The sequence below is a fragment of the Alosa alosa genome, chromosome 14 (assembly GCF_017589495.1).
Source record: "Alosa alosa isolate M-15738 ecotype Scorff River chromosome 14, AALO_Geno_1.1, whole genome shotgun sequence".
NCBI lineage: Eukaryota > Metazoa > Chordata > Actinopteri > Clupeiformes > Clupeidae > Alosa > Alosa alosa.
In genome coordinates this window covers 19,680,086-19,699,119 of record NC_063202.1, presented here as the reverse complement: position 1 = coordinate 19,699,119, position 19,034 = coordinate 19,680,086, and the positions used below count along the sequence as shown (strand labels likewise).

General features: G+C 40.5%; 1 long non-coding RNA gene across 1 annotated transcript; it reads right to left on the bottom strand.

Annotated features, from left to right (window-relative positions):
- Positions 1-1,486: 1,486 nt before the first annotated feature.
- Positions 1,487-4,069, bottom strand: LOC125307511. The gene is made up of 3 exons (XR_007195731.1): positions 3,976-4,069; positions 2,974-3,097; positions 1,487-1,637 (listed from the first exon to the last, which is right to left on the bottom strand). It is a non-coding gene; the product is annotated as an uncharacterized LOC125307511 (long non-coding RNA).
- Positions 4,070-19,034: the final 14,965 nt, after the last annotated feature.

Sequence of the window (19,034 nt, the reverse complement as noted above, 5' to 3'; positions counted from 1 at the left end):
CACCGTCCGAAGTGTTTTTTTTTTACTGCGCATCTTAAATACAATACATTTCTTTCATCCAAACATTCGGGGTTTTCTTGGGATTCTAAATATCACTGACCTATGTGTATTTCCTTTTTTCAGGACGAGTTAAACAGCATCATGAACATCTGGAATGCACATCCGCATCGCCCCTCTACAAACGCCTTGAGTGTGCCGCCTGGCGTACCTGATCTGATGTATGTGGCATCACATTTGTGGGGAGCTGATGATCTTCTCGTGCCTGTTAATGCGGACGATTTAGCTGTATGTAAGGAACACTGCACATTCTTAAGTTCTGTTCCATGCGATCCTGAAATATTTGATTTTTCTTGCCAATGTGATGTCGGAGAGGGGATTGGAGTTTTCTTCAAACTGTCCACAGGCACAGGAATTGCACATTACTTTGAGGGACTTTGTTCGTCCACTACTAATTGAGTAGGTGTCTGTAGAGAGAGACTAACAAACATCCCCTTCACCTGTGTTTACAGCAAATCTGAAGAAAATTAGCCTAGGATCTGAATCTATTTATTTTGAACACATTATGTATCCCCCAGCTTAAATACAGTAATAAAAAGTACAGTACACATAAGATGACTTCTGCATTACTACATTATTTATTGTTTAAATGGCACTGCTTTTCAGTTGAACAAGTACACTGTAAAAAAAAACTCTCTGTGTTTACTTAAAAAAACAAGTCAACACATTTCACTAGCTTTTTTGAGTAATTTCAACTTGACAGTGAAGAACTCAAATAATCAAGTTAAATCAACAAATGCTCCCAACTTGAAATATCTAGTAATGCAAACTTAGTATTGTTAGTAAGGTGGACTTACAGTAGGTTAGCAACTAAAAAAGTCAAGTTGAATCAAGTGCTTTTAACTTGAAATATCTAGTAATGCCAACTTAGTATTGTAAGTAAGGTGGACTTACATTAGGTTGGCAACTCAAAAATTCAAGTTGAATCAAAAGTTCTTCAAACTTAAAAAAACAAGTCAACACATTTCACTAGCTTTTTTGAGTAAGTTTTACTTGACAGTAAATAACTTAGATAATCAAGTTGAATCAACAAATACTCCCAACTTGAAAATATATATCAATTCCAACTAATACATTGACTCTAACAAAAAAAAAACAAGTCTAAATAACAACTCAAATCCAAATAGATCAAACAATGTTTTTTTTATTTTTAGCCAGTTTGAACACCCCTGACCTACAGTACCCTCCAGAATTATTGGCACCTCTGCTAACGCTGACTAAAAAGAGGAATATTAAATCATCTTTTAGAAATTGATCTTAATGCCTTAAGTTAAAAAATGAGGGAATATCCACCATTTAAGGACACCAATTTTCTTTGTGAATGAATAATGTATCATAAATAAATAAATGTTCTTCCTTAAAATACAGGGTTATAAGTATTGGCACCCCATGTCATGCAGGAGTCCCATGATAGGTAGGCCAGTGCAGATGGAAGATCCTTGATGTCCTGTAGAACAACAGTCTCTTCCAGGACGATGGTGATATTGGTGACAGTGTCTGGTGCTTTCATGGCGAGGTCGTCTTCAATGACGGTCAAGATTCCCATTTTCATGCCTCTAGTCCTCCTCAGCATCTGCATCCTTGGTGGAAAAGCACAGAACTACATCACTAAATTTGCAAAAAAATAAATTAAAAGACAATGGTTCTCCGCATGTGTGCCTTTTAGCGATCATCTGGTGCAACCAGGCCAGGACAGAAAATGTAAAGAGAAGGAGAGGAATGCTGGTGCAGCTCAGATGTCTTCTTAATTCTTTTTTTTTACTTAAGGCGAGACACTACAGGTGAATAGGGTAACATTTTTAACTAGCAGATATCACTATGAAACTTTCCCAGTAGATTACTTACATTAATATGAGAAAATAATGTATTACAAGTTTTCTGTAATTTAGTGTTTACATATGCAAATTAGGCAGTATCTAATAAAATATGTGATCATTTGCATACATTTTAAAACACGTTGAGTTCATCATTAACTGGTGCACCTACTGCATTTTCGAGTTCCCTAAATGTGGTGTTTGTGCTTCCTACTTTTGTGTGTCGCAAAGTTTTGTACATTGCAAATGCTATGGTCGCAGCCTACAAATGGACAAGTTATATCTTAGTGATGTAGTACTCAAGTCCGGTCTCAGACTCGAGTCTGGTCTAGAGACCAATTTCTGCTTTCTCGGTCTCGTCTCGGACTCGTTCCTTCAAAGACTCGGTCTTGACTCGGTCTCGGACCACAGTGGGAGGAGAAGGACTCGTAATTTCAGAGTCCTCGAGACCAACGCATTTTTTATGTTCATATAAAAAAACGGACAACACATAACAACAATAATAATAAAATGCAATGTTGACCGGCATTATTTGAAAATGACATCCCATGGTGCAATGCAAAGATACTGCCGTCAGAGCCGTTTATTTATCTCTATGGCTCTGCTGCTGGTGAGTGTCTGTAGGTCAGCATAGTCCATATTAAGACGTTAAGACTGCTCCTCTAAACAATTCCCAATCTAGCTTAGTCTGTAGGCCTAACTGTTGATTATTAACTGGGGTGATATTAAATTATGAATATTAAAACTGAATTTTTTTTATGGTCTTGGTCTCGACTCGTCGGTCGACTCCTAAAGGACTCGGTCTCGACTCGGACTTGCTTCCTCAAAGACTCGGTCTTGACTCGGACTCGACTGTATTTGAAAACCAACAGACTCGGTCTCGACCCTTCAAAGACTTGGTCTTGACTCGGCATAGGCGGTCTCGTCCCCTTTACTATTATAGCTTCACCACGACGTAAATGTCCTCCAAGATGTTTAAAAAAGTCCACTGCACTACAATCACATTGGAATGTACACTATTGACAACTGAATGTAGTTTCGACCTGAGGTGATTTGTCTTTTGCATGGTACCTTGCCAAATTAAATTTTAATGTAAGCTTACCTGAAGTCTTAAAGATGCACATGCACTTGGGGTGGAGGCAGAGCCAGCTTTTTCCCTGGTGACCGTGATGAAGCCTGTAATGGGTCAGGAGGGTCTCTACATCCGGGTGAGAAAATGGACACTCCTTACATTGCATTGTAACAGAAGAGTCTGCAACAACAAACAAGAGTTGAAAATTGTTATTTTTTATATAGGTTTGTAGTGCAGTGGACTTTTTTAAACATCTTGGAGGACATTTACGTAGTGATGAAGCTATAACTTGTCCATTTGTTGGCTCTGATCAAGCATTTTTTAAGGGAGCGCGATCGGCGAATGTGGGGTTGCCATTGTTTTATGTGCCTGCATTCTATTGACATATGTTGCATTAAAAATTACATTTCCATTTAATTTTTGTCAACCTATATGCAGCGCCTCTGCAGATCGAGTAGCAACAGTTGCAAGACATTGCTAAAAACTTTGGGCGGGAGTGAGGTTTAATCAGGGGTTTAGCTTACTCCACAGTGAGCTAGCTATCCTCGCTGGCATCCAATACAAAGGTCTTTCTATAAAGGTGAATATTTTAGGAACATACATGTTTTCAGCAAAACAAGGAAATAGCTAACCAGACAATTATACTGATAATTGAGCTGTAGCAGCTACGGCTATCACTAGTTGTGGAATTAAGCTACTAAGATTATCTAGCAGGCTAGCTTAGCCTAATAGCCACTATTTCAACAACACCACACTATTTCCAAGAACGTTCCTTGCTGACATACATTTTACACAAAATTGTTCCTGAAAGTGAATGTTTTAGGAACATCCTTGTTCAGCATTACCGGTTATGTCTTCCCAGAACATTGCAAGCTTCTACCATTCACAGTCATAACTAGACATCACTAACGTTAGCTAGTGATAACTGCTAACGGAATGGGGGCAGTCAGATCAGCTTAGCTAAAGCAACACGACACCGAGAAAGACTGACTATCATAACAATTGGATATTGGATAAAACTAAATGCCTTACCTTTGACAATGCTGTTGTCATTTGCTCCACGCTGCATACAGGTAGGGAAGGTGACTGGCTTCTGTCCTCCTGACAAATTCAAGCTGCAGCCCACAGGTCGCCTTGATACGTTAGGAAACAATGCTCTTCTCTCTTATAGATACTTAATTATACAAGTTGAGTCAACTCAGTTTCTTAAGTTTGTTAGGTGAAATTCCCAAATTAGTTGTGAAAACTTGTTATAATGAGTTTTACTACACTATTTGATTATTTGAGTTCTGTTTAGTCAGAAAAGTTATTTGGCAGTACTAAAGGCAAGTTGTATTTTTTACAGTGTAACAGTTCCTCAGCATAACAAGGAATACAGGGCATACTATATATAAAGAACCCTGTTAAAAATGTTTGCTCTTAATCTAAAAAACATCTGCCCATATGTAAAACATTGCACATGGTTCAGAAAAAAAAAATATTTTTATGCATAATAAAACAAAATAAGATTTGTTGTTTCTTTGCTACACTAAAACCTGTAAAATGTGTTATTCACAACTGGTTGTTTTAAACACTTGTGCAAGAATTTAAAAAGAAAGTTGACACCTGTTTTATCCAGGAATGTTTACAAAATGTGTCATTCAAAATAATAATAAAATGTTTTGCACATATACACAGTTAACATTATTATTCCACAACTAAATAACCTGAGTTGTTTAGTATCAGAACAGCTTACCAATTTGTCACCTTTTTTGAGGCATGGCAGTTTTTCATAAAGCTAACCAAACTATTGAGAACTGCAAACTGACATTATGTTGCTGATGAGAATCTACACTATATCCATTACCCAGACAGAACTAGTCAGCACACTATTAAAATCATTTCTGAGGTCTGGGTAATTGTAGTAACCAACAGGCAATTTAAGAATGCACCCACATGTGTGAGCCTGAGGCCTGCGCTGAAAATCAGATGTTTCAGTGAACTCAACCTTAATGGAATGCCCAACCAAATTTGAGCCAGTGCAAAACCTCAGGAAGTTTTGTAAAGTTTGATGGTCAGCTTCCACAATGTAACGTTTCAGATGGCGAGCAACTGCATGCTGTATTGCGGTCATCACATCTGGGAACTGGAGAAGCTCCTTCACGGCCTTCGAAGTTGTTTATTTTGCTCTAACAGTTGATGCAGCACATCGATCGGGACAGTGTGGGCTAAGGTATCAACTACGGGGCGCCAGCATTCAATGATGTACATTGGTGCTTGGATTATAGACTTATGACCCATTTGTGAGAGTAATGGGACTAGATTATCTTTATTTGGCACCTGGTGACACTCATGGACATCAAGGAGATCAAGCAGAGTCTCCATTTCGACTGAATCAATGTCATCCAAGGCCCTGAGAAGAATCTGTCTCTCCTGATCTGACACATACTGTAGAAATCCATCCTTGCAGCTGCTAACTGCAGACCCATACAGCACCTCCTCCAAGAATGGGGCTGCTAGCTGCACTGGGAAGTACCCAGCACGTTTCCATCCCAAAACAAGCACTCTAGCAACAGCCTTCCATTCTTTAATTTGAAAATCGTGCCTGATAAAAGGCACTTTGGCATCACAGCCCATTGTGTATCTCTCATAGAACTCTGTCCAGAATTCTGTGATGCAATCACGGAACAATCCTATTCCTTCTCCCTCTTCAAGCTGACCATTAGGCAATCGCATCTTAATGTAGATCTCTGACTCTAAAACATGAGGATCTTTAAATGCCTTGATAAGATCAGCGAGACAGTGTCCTCTACGTATGATTAACGTGACACTGGGCGCATGGTCACTGTCTGACTCAGGGAAAGAGTCTGCAACAGGAGGCTGCAACATCCAAGAGTCTTGGGGAGGAGATTCAGTAGTGGTCAGGTCAACAACTGAGGAATACACAGAATTACATGGCAAGGATTCACTGGCTGTTGAAGAGATAGTGTGCTGTAGGCCTATTTCTGCAACTGTGGGTTCCACCCCTGTAACTAATGGTTGGCTTAGAGGCGGTTCAGGATCCCTGACGGGCTGTGCAAATGGAGATGAATCAGCAGGTGTCATATTATCTAGAACAAGAGACACTGTAACAGGGGAAGCTTCATTTCCTGCCAATGTGTACTGGTCAGTCCACACCTCTGTGTCATCCATGTTATTGTCTATGGGAATCTCGATGTTGACAACATAGTCATTATCTGGTTCTGGTAAGTACTGCCTGACCTCAAAAGAACTTTCTGCAACATCTGCAACTGAAGTTGAGCTCTGGGGGGTTTTGGGATGGATGTCTTCCTCTATCTCTACATCCCTTAACTTGGTGCAGAGATACAGTCGTAGTATTCGAACACGACTGAGGTTGTACAGTTGCTCAATAGTGCTTGATATCTCCACTTCAATCTGTGACGACTGAATTTCAGAATGGTAACATGAGAGTTTTTTGTTCTTTGATGCCCCCGCCTGGAAAAAAACATTTTCTGCCATGACCCTTACTTCCTCCACTGTTAGGTTTTTATCAATGGTCAAATGTCTGGTACCTCCACCTTTAATTGCCTTCACCTGCTTGTACTGCTGTTGTTTAGAATCAAAATCCATCCATCCTAATTCAATCCGCCTCTCTCTTTTTTCTGCACTCTTATTCCCAATCCAAGTTGGATTTTTTGAAGGCTTTCGCACCTGGTGTAGCTGATAGTCTTCGGGCGCAGTCGAAGTCAGTATATGGTCTCTTCTTGAATTACTGGCTGTGCTGGATCGCCTACAAAAGGCCACCACAGCTATTCGGTCCCCTGATTTAGGAATGTACTCTGCCAAGTCACCATCACTCATTAGTGGTATCACAGATGGATCAATCTGTGAGAAAGAACAGAACATGGAAGAAGAATGTTAGCATTGAATATTAACTAATAAATCACAGCTTCAGAAGCTAGTTCAACATTTTGGTTATCAGCACAGCTGACCGGACAAAACAACCAGTCCTGTTTTCAGGCTATAGCCTAGAACTCCAAATCAGGAAAAAATTGGGACGTTATAAATGCGAATAAAAACAAAATGTAATATTCAAATCTCATAAGGTCATATTCAGCTGCAAAAAGGGCACAGACATGTTGAAAATGACAAATTTGACTATTTCATGGAAAATATGTTCATTTCGAATTTGATACCAGCAACACATTTCCCAAAAAGTTGGGATGGGGGTAATCAAATGCTAAAAAAGTTGTGTAATGATAAAGAAAACATAAGGAGGAATATTTCACAACTAATTAGGGCAACTGGCAACATGATTGGGTGTGAAAAAGAGCATCCCAGAGAGGCAGAGTCTCTTAGAAGTAAAGATGTAAAAAAAACCTGACATGTTTCTGTAAAGAAAATCATTGTATGGGCTCAGGAAAACTTCAGATAACCATTGTCAATGAGCACAGTTTGATACTCAATTTAGAAATGCTAGTGCAATGCAACAGCCAAATTTGTATTTCGACCTTATCCAGAAATACCAGTCTTATCTAGGCCTGAGCTTGCTTAAAATGGACTGAGGTAATGTGGAAAAAGGTTCTATGGTTAGAACAATCAAAATGTTCCATTCTTTTTGGAAATCATGGACTCATCTGGGCTAAAGAGGAGAGGGCCTATCCAAGTATCCATCCTATCCAACTCGTTTTAGTGCTCAGTTCAACAGCTCAACATCTATGTTCCCATGTAGCCCACGTTTTATTTTGACAAGCCATGAATAGGGAAGGAAAGTGAAAACCAGCCCCAAGTGGTTATGTGCTCCTATCGAAGAGCAGCTCATGTTACGTCCCATACGACCACTTTTTTTAAAAAACAATGTTGTGAAGCCAAATCAGCGAAGTTATCCACCAAAAATAGTTTTCAATGTGTATACAGTAATAATATTCTAACTGAAAATGTCAGGCCCTATTTTGCCTTATTTTAAAAAATCGAAATTGCTCCTTTTGTTTCATAACCGACCACAAAAAAGTCGCTATGGTATGCTACTCAACGATAGCATGATTTGTTTATTAGCCTGGTTAGCATTGAGCACAACACCAGTTATCAAGACATAAAGGTAATCACCACGCGGTTTACATCATGCTCCGTTATTACAAAAATATGTTAAGCCAGATATGCGCCCAAACATGTGACGTCACATGCAACTGTAGTTCACCATGTTAAGACAAAAACGCAAAACAATTAAACTGATAAGGTATAACCACTAGAAGCAATAGAGGTGACTCCAGTGGCGAACATAAATTAAGATATACCGAGATATAGTTTTTCTAAATAAAAAAAAAATCCCATCCACTCCGCTACCAGTAGGTGGCGATGAGATTACGTTCCCTCCCTGTAGGCTATGCTAGGCCAAGACCTAACAGTCAGACCTAGGCTACTCCAAAGATTACCCGTTTTAACCCTCTCTGCATGGCTTTGGATGAGGTTCATGCACTAAAATAGGCTATCATAGGCTACTGTAAAGGCATAAACATGTTGCATTGATCTACGTTAACACCGCAAACGACATGACATCAACAAAACACATTAGCAGATTTGGCCTATTTCTAACCCAGTCAGTCAGACTACCTGTTACTCGAATACAAATAACGTTAATGAAGTTAAACATTCTTGCACCCCACATCACATAGCCTACCTTTTCGTTTTCGAGTTTCTGAATAAACCCTTCGCTGACACCTCTATCCTTCAAGAAGTCCCTCAGGCTATCAGCAGTCGGCTCCATAGCTGGCGGTTGACACCGGAGGTGACCCTGCTACAAAGAGTAGAAGTCCGCTATAGTCATTACCTAATGGTGAAAACTAAAAAGGCTTTAATTAACCACGGTAATCATCACTTACCAATATTGAACAGTAATGTTACAGACAATAGCCCAATCTCAACAGCTTGAGTAACACGAAGTTGCGACAGGCAGCCAGCGGTGAGAGCATGTCGGAAATGACTAAATGTGAGCACGAAATAGGCCTACGAGAGCTCAATCTAGGCCTAAGGGGATCACGTTTTTATTAATTCGAGGGCTCAATTTAAGGAAAACGTGGTCACGTTTTATTAATTCGAGGGCTCAATTAAATGAAAACGTGCTCACGTTTTATTAATTTCGAGGACTCAATTAAAAGAAAACGTGCTCAAGTTTTATTAATTCGAGGGCTCAATTAAAGGAAAACGTGCTCATGTTTTATTAATTCGAGGGCTCAATTAAAGGAAAACGTGCTCACAAATTATCACGACCAGAAAAAAAAGTATCACTTAAAGTGAGCTCTCCCGGGCTCCGTACGTAATATTGCAAAAGTTGAAAAAATAAGTGTTATTGTAGCCTACAGAAAATAAATAGCCTATCATACTGTCAGTTAATTGCCTACAGTGCAGTGAAGAGTTTGGAGAGTAAAGTTATAGGACAACTTGAAGTTTTATGAAAATAATTTACGAACCAGAACAAGACCATGAAGCTATTTCTTGCAGCTGTTAAAACACCCGCTAGATAGTTTAAATACCCACCAACATTCGTTTTTGCAGTAGCCTACAGATTATTTCTAAAAGTTATTTGTCTACTAGGCCTACTGGCTGATTTATCAAACGAGTGCTTTCTCGTTCGTCCTCCGCAAACTACAGGTGTTTCGGTATAGAGCCATTGAATAAGCGATGCCAAGCAATTTCTGTAACACTTTTTGTGACATTCAGCAAATATCTCCTCATTTGATGTAAGTTCCTTCGGACAATAAGCCTACGTTCTACTCTACGTGCAGTTGTCCTCCATCTCAGTTGCATCAGTTTTCTAATTTTGAAGGTTCTAAAACATTATTATGCTTCACTGAATCCTTCTCGTTTTCTTTCATTTGTCCAGCTAACTTTACCATTGAAACTAGCCATTTATGATGGATTACACACTCGACATTCTGAAATGTCCTGCACGATCAAGGCCAAGTTAAGTTATCACGCAGCCACTGTGTCAGCAGCATCAGTGGTGATGGTGCGTTTCTGATGTCAGATTATTATGTAGGCTAGCCTACTAGACTGTTCTCACGTTGCAGCGCTTTACTTATATGAAGTAGCATTAATCAATATGAGGGGCAGAGGGGGATAAATGTTGTCCCCCCCCCACGATAACAATAATTTAGCAGAGGTAGGGATAGGAAAACCAGAGGGGGGGGGGGGGTCTTCACCATCCCCCCCTACAAATCGCACCCTGCCTATATACATTAAAACAACCAGCGGATGGTGGGTGGGTGCGGTTTTGAAAATTGGTCAAAAAACTTTGGTGCAGATGGATAAGTTTTGCTATGCAGTTAAGGTTGAAATAATAGCCCATCCGCGCATCTCTAGTGTGTGTGCCTCTCTCTCGCTCAGAGGGGAGGGAAAGGCTGAGGGGTCGATCAAGCATGAATTCTAAACTCTGTGGTGGATAGGATCTACAATTAGGTGTTAATTAATATTACTACGCTTACGTTGAAGTACTCCCAAGTGCTATTGCGCCACACATTGTAGTTCTCCTGTTTATTCACTTGGAAATCGCCACGTTTCATGTTGTGTGACCTTATACATTTTTATCAACTACTTGTGCAACTGTATTTAAGTAGGGAAAACGTGGATGAGTTTGATTACTGCTATGTTCCTCCCTCTATGGCTACGTCTGAAGCCGCTAGCATAGCAACATGCTAACATATTCACGCTGCGAGCCAGGGGGTCGTTTCTAGAAAAGTTAGCAACGACGTTGCTCAACCACCATGGTACAACGCAACTTGCGACTAAACAACGACACTGTTACACCTGTTTCCAGAAAGCATCGTACCTGTGTCGCAATTCGCTACCTCCGACGTTCGAACACCATAGTTCCAACAACGTTGTTGATGATGCAGCGATACATATCATTGGTGGAAACAGTGGCAACGTGTAATACCTCACCCCCTAGAAATGTTCTGTCACGGCCTATGTCGACATGTTTCTAATCTAAACCGAGTGATTAATGTTGGTATTGTCATTGGCATCAGCCAAAACCTAAACCTATTGCAAGCATATAAAACAGTTAACTTAAGCAGACCAATATGAGTCATTATTTGTGTTAAATATCTATGTGTTGGAAAAAATATATAGCCTGGACAAATATCTGGGTATCCCATTGGTTATTAACTGTCTCTTGGCTTAACGGCGTTAGCGTTGGTGCACACTTGCGCTTCGGCGGAGTTCGCATCCTATCTCTTCTTTTCATCTCTGAGTAAGAGTAGGCCTACGAGACACAACAATAGGTTTTGACCATACATATTTATGTATATAGTTACTCTACATCGAGAGACCATAGGTACAATACATCAGTCAAAAACAATTGAATCTACGTGTCACACTAGTTCACTTGCAGCGAGAAGCAAGAGGACAATCTCACATCATAAGAAAATCGAACCTACAACGTTGGGATAATAAGTCATCTGCTTTAGCCACTACACCATTTAACACTGCTGATGTTAGGGACTGTGAAGATTATAATACTAAAAAGCAAGGCAATACTTTAATTAACATAAATAGCAAGAATGAGCCAAGTAGGGGAGCAGTGTCTTAATCAAAATTAAGCTACAGGATAGATCAATCATTGAGTCACGAGATAAACATCCACTTCGCAAATTTTGGTTAGGCGGTTGTGATTTTTGGTTAGGCGCTCCAGACACCAACAGGAACTACCAAGGAACGACACAAGTGCGACTGCCTAGGGGCAGTAGTTCAAACGACCAAACTTTGCGTCCTTGTTTGCGATTGACAGTTCGAACTACCCTTTCTAGAAACACCAAATCCAAGAACGATGGAGCGAACTACCAAGGTCGCGACGCAAGTTAGCAAACGATGCTTTCTAGAAACGACCCCCAGAGCGTTTGAGTGCAGGTACCCACACGGGAGAGGTATGACTCAACTCGTGAAAGTTAAGGTAAGAACATATATTACTACTGACTTTGGGTGGCGTGTTCCTTTAACTAAGGAAACATTTGAAGGTATTCTGTGCAACACCCTAAAGTAAATCCCTTACCTAAGGAGAAATTAAGCCTTAAGAGTCATACTTAAGGGAAAAAACTTAAGGTGCTTTGTGCAACCGGCCACTGAGACTCAGAGTATCAGTACCCATAAATAGCTTAGTGCTGTGAACAACAACAGTCTACCTTAGTTGAATATTTCATTACATTTAATCATTGACTACTGCAATATAATACCATTATATTGCTTAGCCAATGATTAAATGTGATGGAATATTCAACTAAGGTAGACTGTTGTAATACTATTGTTAGCTGTGTTTATATTGCCATCATGCCATGTAAAATGTAGCTCAAATGAAATAAAAAGACTTTATTCCCAAAAGTATTAGCAGGGAGTCCCAAACGTATATTTTATTTAAAATGTGTGAACTCTGTGTCTTTGCATACACAGCTCAAGTTGTGAACAAGCAATATCCTAGAAATAATTTAAAGTTCTCAAACTATGAGAGTTTTATGAAGTGCTGGCAAAAACATCTGAAATGACCACCATTCTAACTTTCACTCACCTGATGAGAACTTTGTGAATTTGTATAAACATTTGAAGAGTAAATAAAATATAGAAATAATTATCCCAGAAAGTCCCAGAAATATGACTTGAATAGAAGTTAGTTAGTTATTATGACCGCCGCACAGCGAAGTGGCGGTCATATAGGTTTAGTCCATATTAGGACCATATAGGTTTATTTATTTATTATTTATTTTATTTATTTATTTAATTTTTCGCATGTCCAACAGTGAATATCTCGAGAACCGTAGGGCCTAGGAGGTCCACCTTTTTTTTGTATGTTGGTCTTAAGGGGGCATGTCAACCTATCCCATTACATCACAATATCTCTGGCTGACATGGTCAAAACTGCACAAAATTGAAAATGTTGGATCATTATGACACCCTCCAAATGCATGCCAAGTTTTGTGAACTTTTGTTCATGAGGGGCCTTACAACAAAATAATTTATGTGTACATTTAGTGACCGTACACCAACAAGGATTCCCGGGACACTGAAAGACCGGGGTACACGAAACTTGGTTGGCATGTAACCCCACATGGATAGCATAGAACCATCGTTTTTCGTTTTGATCTGTAGCCCCCCCCGCCTGGGATGACCTTTTTTTTCCGTATGTTTGCCTCCAGGGGTCATGTTAACCCATTCCATGTGCACACATGTGCATAAACAGATACACACGCACACACATACATTCACAGTAATCATACGTATGACACATACTCACACAGTAGACATATGTACGCATGCATGCACATGCACAAACACACAAGCACGCACACACACACACACACACATAAACATAAACGTGGACACGCACACATGCACACAATTCAAGAATCTCTCAGAATTATGAACAGGCAAGATGGGGGTGGGGTTGTATAAAATGAATTTTACATGTGAAATCTATGAACTAATCATGTTTTGGTACTTGTTGTCTAGCAGATACCAGTGAGAACTGAGTGTGGATAATGCAATTTAGTGAGACAGTTAGAATCATATAGGCCTTTCAGCGTGATTTATTTTTGTGGAAAAAATGTGCTGGACTGGGCGGCGGTCATATTTTGTACCGCTCTGCGGTACATCTAGTTTGTAGGTAGGTCCGTTTTCGATGGCAAACGCGAAACAGCGCCAAAACATCCACCAGAGGACAAAAAGAGTATTACATGTGTATTGTTAAGACTCACCATAGAGAATGAATGGGGGAAATTACGGAGGTTATAGTTTGACGATGTTAGAGCCAGGCATAGTGAGCTGGCCCTCGGAAGAAAAAGTTTGGGGACCACTGCTCTATATCGTCATCGAAGGGGCGAGGGGCCAATGATTGCCATTCCAACAGATGGCCACACTAATTTATACAAATTGCTGTAATAGGGCTACCATTGTCTTTGCAAACCTTTGTCAGCTAATGGTAAAGTCTGCGGATAACAAGTGTTTACCGTGGTTAAAGCGTTGTTCACGACAGAAGGGTTCTCCCAAAATCTGATCTCAATTGCATCCACCAAAAACCATGGTAGCTAAAATGAGGGGGTTCGAATGTAGGGAGGGAAAATATTGAAAGGGAAACTCGGCCTTATACCTGGCAGTGACAATGTGACAATTCTGGGAGGGCATAGTCTAGAGCTTTGACCGGCACCATTTTTTTCTAGCGGAAACTCTGGTATATAACCTTGGTTCTCTGAAGGAGAACACAAGACATTAACCCTTTCTGCCTCATTGGCTTCTAAATCTGGTCAAACAGTCGCTTCAGTTGAAAGAAATAAGAGATTCAGGTTCAGGTCAATGACGTCATTGGAGATGGACTTCCCATTAGTTAACATCTGGTGTTCTCCTTCAGAGAACTGATGTTATATACATAACCAAACGTGATTAAATCCCACAATAACGATAAGGGCTCATTGTGCAGTCACACATTTGCAACTCTATGGGAAAAACAATAAAGGGAGCAGGAGCATAAGCACCTAGTGCAGCGGTCCCCAACCACCGGGCCGTAGCCTACGACATGAGTTTTAAAAAAAATGCATGCAAACTAAACTAAATTTAATTCGCAATAATGTCACGTTTTTTACATGGCATAGGCCTATATGCAGTTGTTGGGAGAGTTTGGGAGAGACTGAGGCAGGGCCCTTTCTCTCGCAGCTGGTGCACGATCACCTTGTTGCGCTCTCAAATGAGTTTGAGCGTTACTTCCCATCCTTCAAAGATTCACGGCAAACCAATGAGTGGGTCCGCAACCCATTTGTCAATATCGAATAGTCCTAACTTGTCAGCCGCAGGAGGAAGAGCAGTTGATCGAAATTGCAAATGACGGTGGTCTTAAGAGTGTGTATAAAGGAAAAACCTCTCTGGCGGGTTTTTGGATCAAAACCAAAGCAGAATATCCCGAGATAGCCGTAAAAGCGCTGAAAACGTTTCCCACCACGTATCTAGCGCGAGGCGGGTTTTCGGCAATGACTGCAACTAGACAAATTGTGCAATCGACTGGACATTTCAAACACACTGAGGGTGTCACTGTCTTCCATCACCCCCAGATGGAAGCTTCTTGTTGCAGGGAAACAAGCAGGGCTCCCACTGATTATATTCGTAATGCACATTTAGTTCCCATGTTTTGTTCCCATATTTTGTTAAGCATGTTCACACTTATAGATGTAGCTTCAAGTTGTTCAATATTCATAGTTCATATTGTTCAATTTTCACTTCTTCAAGTTCACGTTTTTTACAAGAGATCTTACCTTCACTGTTCATACACAATTGGAGCTAGTTCTTTTCAAGTAGGCCTAATGCATGCACAACACATATGGAACATGGAACCCCCAAACCCCCGCCGGTCCGTGAAAAAAAATAGGAATCAAACCGGTCCATGGTACATAAAAGGTTGGGGACCCCTGACCTAGTGAATTTAAAAATGGTTAACACCTGTCAGTATCACTGATGCTACCAATGAGGGGGTCTGTAACCAGCAGGGATGTCCATCATCAGAGACTTTCAAAGACATTCTGTGGTGCTGCCAGGTTTACCCCTCGCCTTCTCCCAGCAACTCAGTGTAATTAGTTATTTGCACGTAACAGGCTACAGTACTTAATGCGATAAAGGAGGCTGAAGTCTTAGAGCCAGAAGGCAAACAGTATTCGTGCAGAGGCCTTATCGTTAAAAAGTGTAGGCATTACTAATAAAGTATACATAAAGAAAGATCTTGAAGAGATGGAAAGAAAATTAAAATGGCCTCCCACCTCACACATGCACACAAAACACACACACACACACACACACACAAACACAGACAAGTTACTTGCAGATTCTGTAACTTTCTATTTATAAAAATATTTGTGATATACAAAAGGAAAGGAAATTAATTGAAAGTAAAATTATACGACAATCAGGATCACAATATGCACCCTACGGGTGAGCCTGGTATTATGACATGTGTGACCCTAGAGCGCAGCCCAAATGGATTTTGTGTATGAAAAGTAAACAAAAGGCCAATGTGTGGAAGGCTTTATGGAACTAACAACCACAGACTCCTTGAGAAGTGAGGCACACCATAATCCCCCTGCATTGTGTCGATATTCATGGAGTTTAAGAGAAAAACTCACAAGAGACAAAGCGAAACGACAGCAGTGGAAGGTTGCTTTTACAATTGCCCTGTCCAGGCACTGAAAATAATAATGGCCTTAAAACTGTTGATCCTTCCTTGGGAGCTTTGGTTCAAATTATGTGGCCTTAAAATGCTGATAGATTAAAATGCCATTACCTAGGGCGAGTAGGACCTTTATTTTTCTGTCACGCAAATATCTCCCTCGAGCTCACAGACAAAGTCGAAAGAAACTTTTACTGGTGGCAAAGAGGAGGTGCTGATACAGCCATTATGTATCCTTGGATATAACTGAGAAGCTTTTGCCACAGGTCTTGGCCATAACTGCTGACCACAATAAAGCAGAGAGCACTGTTGTGCACGGGGGGTGGGGTGCCATGGTTAAAAAAAAATGTTAAGGTGCCCTCAAAAGTGTCCTATTGGCTGGCTTATACATGAAAAAATGTTTCAGTGCCTCTAGAGTGCCAATTCAAACAATACGTTTGAAGAACACATCTTAATGAGTGTCCTTCTAGTGTTATAAATGTAATGCAACACCATAAACTCTGAAAATGGTCTACACTTGCAGTTCCCTACAGTATGTGTGCCCTTCCATTGGAAAATGGGTGTCATCATGGAATGCCCTCTATGCTGCCCCTACATTACAGTGTTCCAAAGGGTGTCATTTCCAGTACAGAATGCAGTGGAATGCAGCCCTATAAATTCTACTACATGTGAGAAAGAAGTGCCAATGTAGGTGCTGCTCTAGTGGATAAAATGTGATGCAGTGAAGTAAAGGGTGTCCCTACTTGCATCAATTTATGGACGTTTCCTAATGGATGCTCCTGCAGTGCAAAATATGTGGCAGGTGCCCTTACAATGGGATATTTTTTAGGATGTCCTCTCTTAGATAGCCCCGCGACACTATGAAGTGACCTTGCAATGGAAAATAACAAATCCCAGTAGGCTATAATGAGATGTAGTGCCCTATGGTCTTCCTTACCATGTGCCCTCTAGGGAAGGTTTTCAGCGCCATGACGTGATTCTAGGGTGCCACCAAATACGTTTTCTGTATTTCTGCAAGGGGCAGATCCGATAGGCTAATATCTAGCTGACATTTTGATGGTATCTCATCTGCACTGTCAATATTTTCATTTTTAATGGGCACTTTAAGCCAGGGCATTCAGTGTTACAATAATGACACGAGCAGTCATGTCACTGCAGACCCTCCCCCCTATCTCACAATGGAAAAGAAAGTGAGACCCAATTCCAACATATGGATCCTGATCTTTCTAAATAATCATGTAGGAGGATTAATTGTCCCCAGACCCCCCCCTAGCTTAGCTAAGTTATCAACTTTTTGAGGTGGTCCCTCTTAATTTCTGTGCCTAAGGGGCACAGAGGCTCATGCTTGACACATTATAACATTTTGCGTGAGATTGGGACTCATGACATAGGTGCCATTTTTGTTTTTTCGCCCCTGCCCTTCATGAATTATGTGCACACCACTGGCAGAGAGGACAGTTATGCTTCTGTGTAGTCCAGACATATTGGAAACACCGTAAAGCTGTAAAACATCACACACAAACTGATCAGAGCAATACCACAGTGAGCAGCATAGAAGAGGCTCTGATGTTGTTTCATATGTCAATAAAAAAAAAAAATCCTGTAATCTTGAATAGACCTGAAAAAAACAAAGTTCTGTTTCTGAATGGTAGCAAATAGAAAATAAACCACTCTCATTGCCTTAAGAAGAAAGAATGAACGGTCAGCAAAAACACAGAGAACAGATTCTTCATGGTGAGTATCCTCAGAAAACAGATTCTCCATGGTGAGTATCCTCAGTGAAAATACAGGAAACAGATTATCCATGGTGAGTACCCTCAGTGACAACACAGGGAACAGATTCTCCATGGTGAGTACCCTCAGTGAAAACACAGGAAACAGATTCTCCATGGTGAGTACCCTCAGTGAAAACGCAGGGAACAGATTCTTTATGGTGAGTACCCTCAGTGAAAGCACAGAGAACAGATTCTCCATGGTGAGTATCCTCAGTGACTCTTCCTCAGTATCTGTAGAACAAGCTCCACTTTTTTCCTTGGCGGCCATTCAACTCATTTTCTTCTTTCTTGTCACCTGGCTGTTTGATCTTGCACCCTACAATCTATTGGAGCAGGCTGTACAGTAAACATTATGTCACCTGCATCCTCATATATTATTCTGTCTTCGGGGTAACTTGGCCATAAGCCAGATGCTGAGAAAATGAGGTTATAGCAGTGGTTCTCAAAGTGTGGGGCCCCACTAGTGGGGAATAGAGACATGACAGGTGGGGCGTGATGAATAGGAGGAAATGTGTTCTTTTGTGAAGGAAGATCATAGATTCAAGACAAAATAGCCACACACAAACATAAGAGTCATAAACAGACCGACATTATGAATTAATAATAGCATCTGATCCAGTGGACTGAGATGGGAAATGTAATGTGGAACCAAGATGTGAAAAAAGTATTTTAACGTTACCATTTTGCTGGGTTGATGGGGTCAGGTGGAGCTTGAAAATTCCCCACTTTCAAAGTGGGGAATGACAGAAAAAGTTTGAGAACCACTGGGTTATAGCAATTACACCTGATAGTGCCAGCGTGTGTGCATATTGCCTAATACCTATTGCCTTCTCCCTGGTAACCTCTTTAGATCTCACATCTATTCTGATGCATTCATTTCATTGCATCTGTATGAACCAATCAGAGTGAGTCATATCAAACATGTTTCCTTAAAGTTTAAAGTGAAGTAAAACTGATATCTATCTATAAAGCAAGAAGCGTCTGTGTGTCCGGATGTCTGTGTGTCTGTGGCACGCATATCTCGCTGACCGTTTGTCAGACTGATTTCAAACTTGGCAGGTGTCTTGGTACGGGAATGGGTAAGCGCAGTGCCAAATTTGACGTTGTTTGGAATAACAAATGCAAAACATATCGTTAAATATATCGGT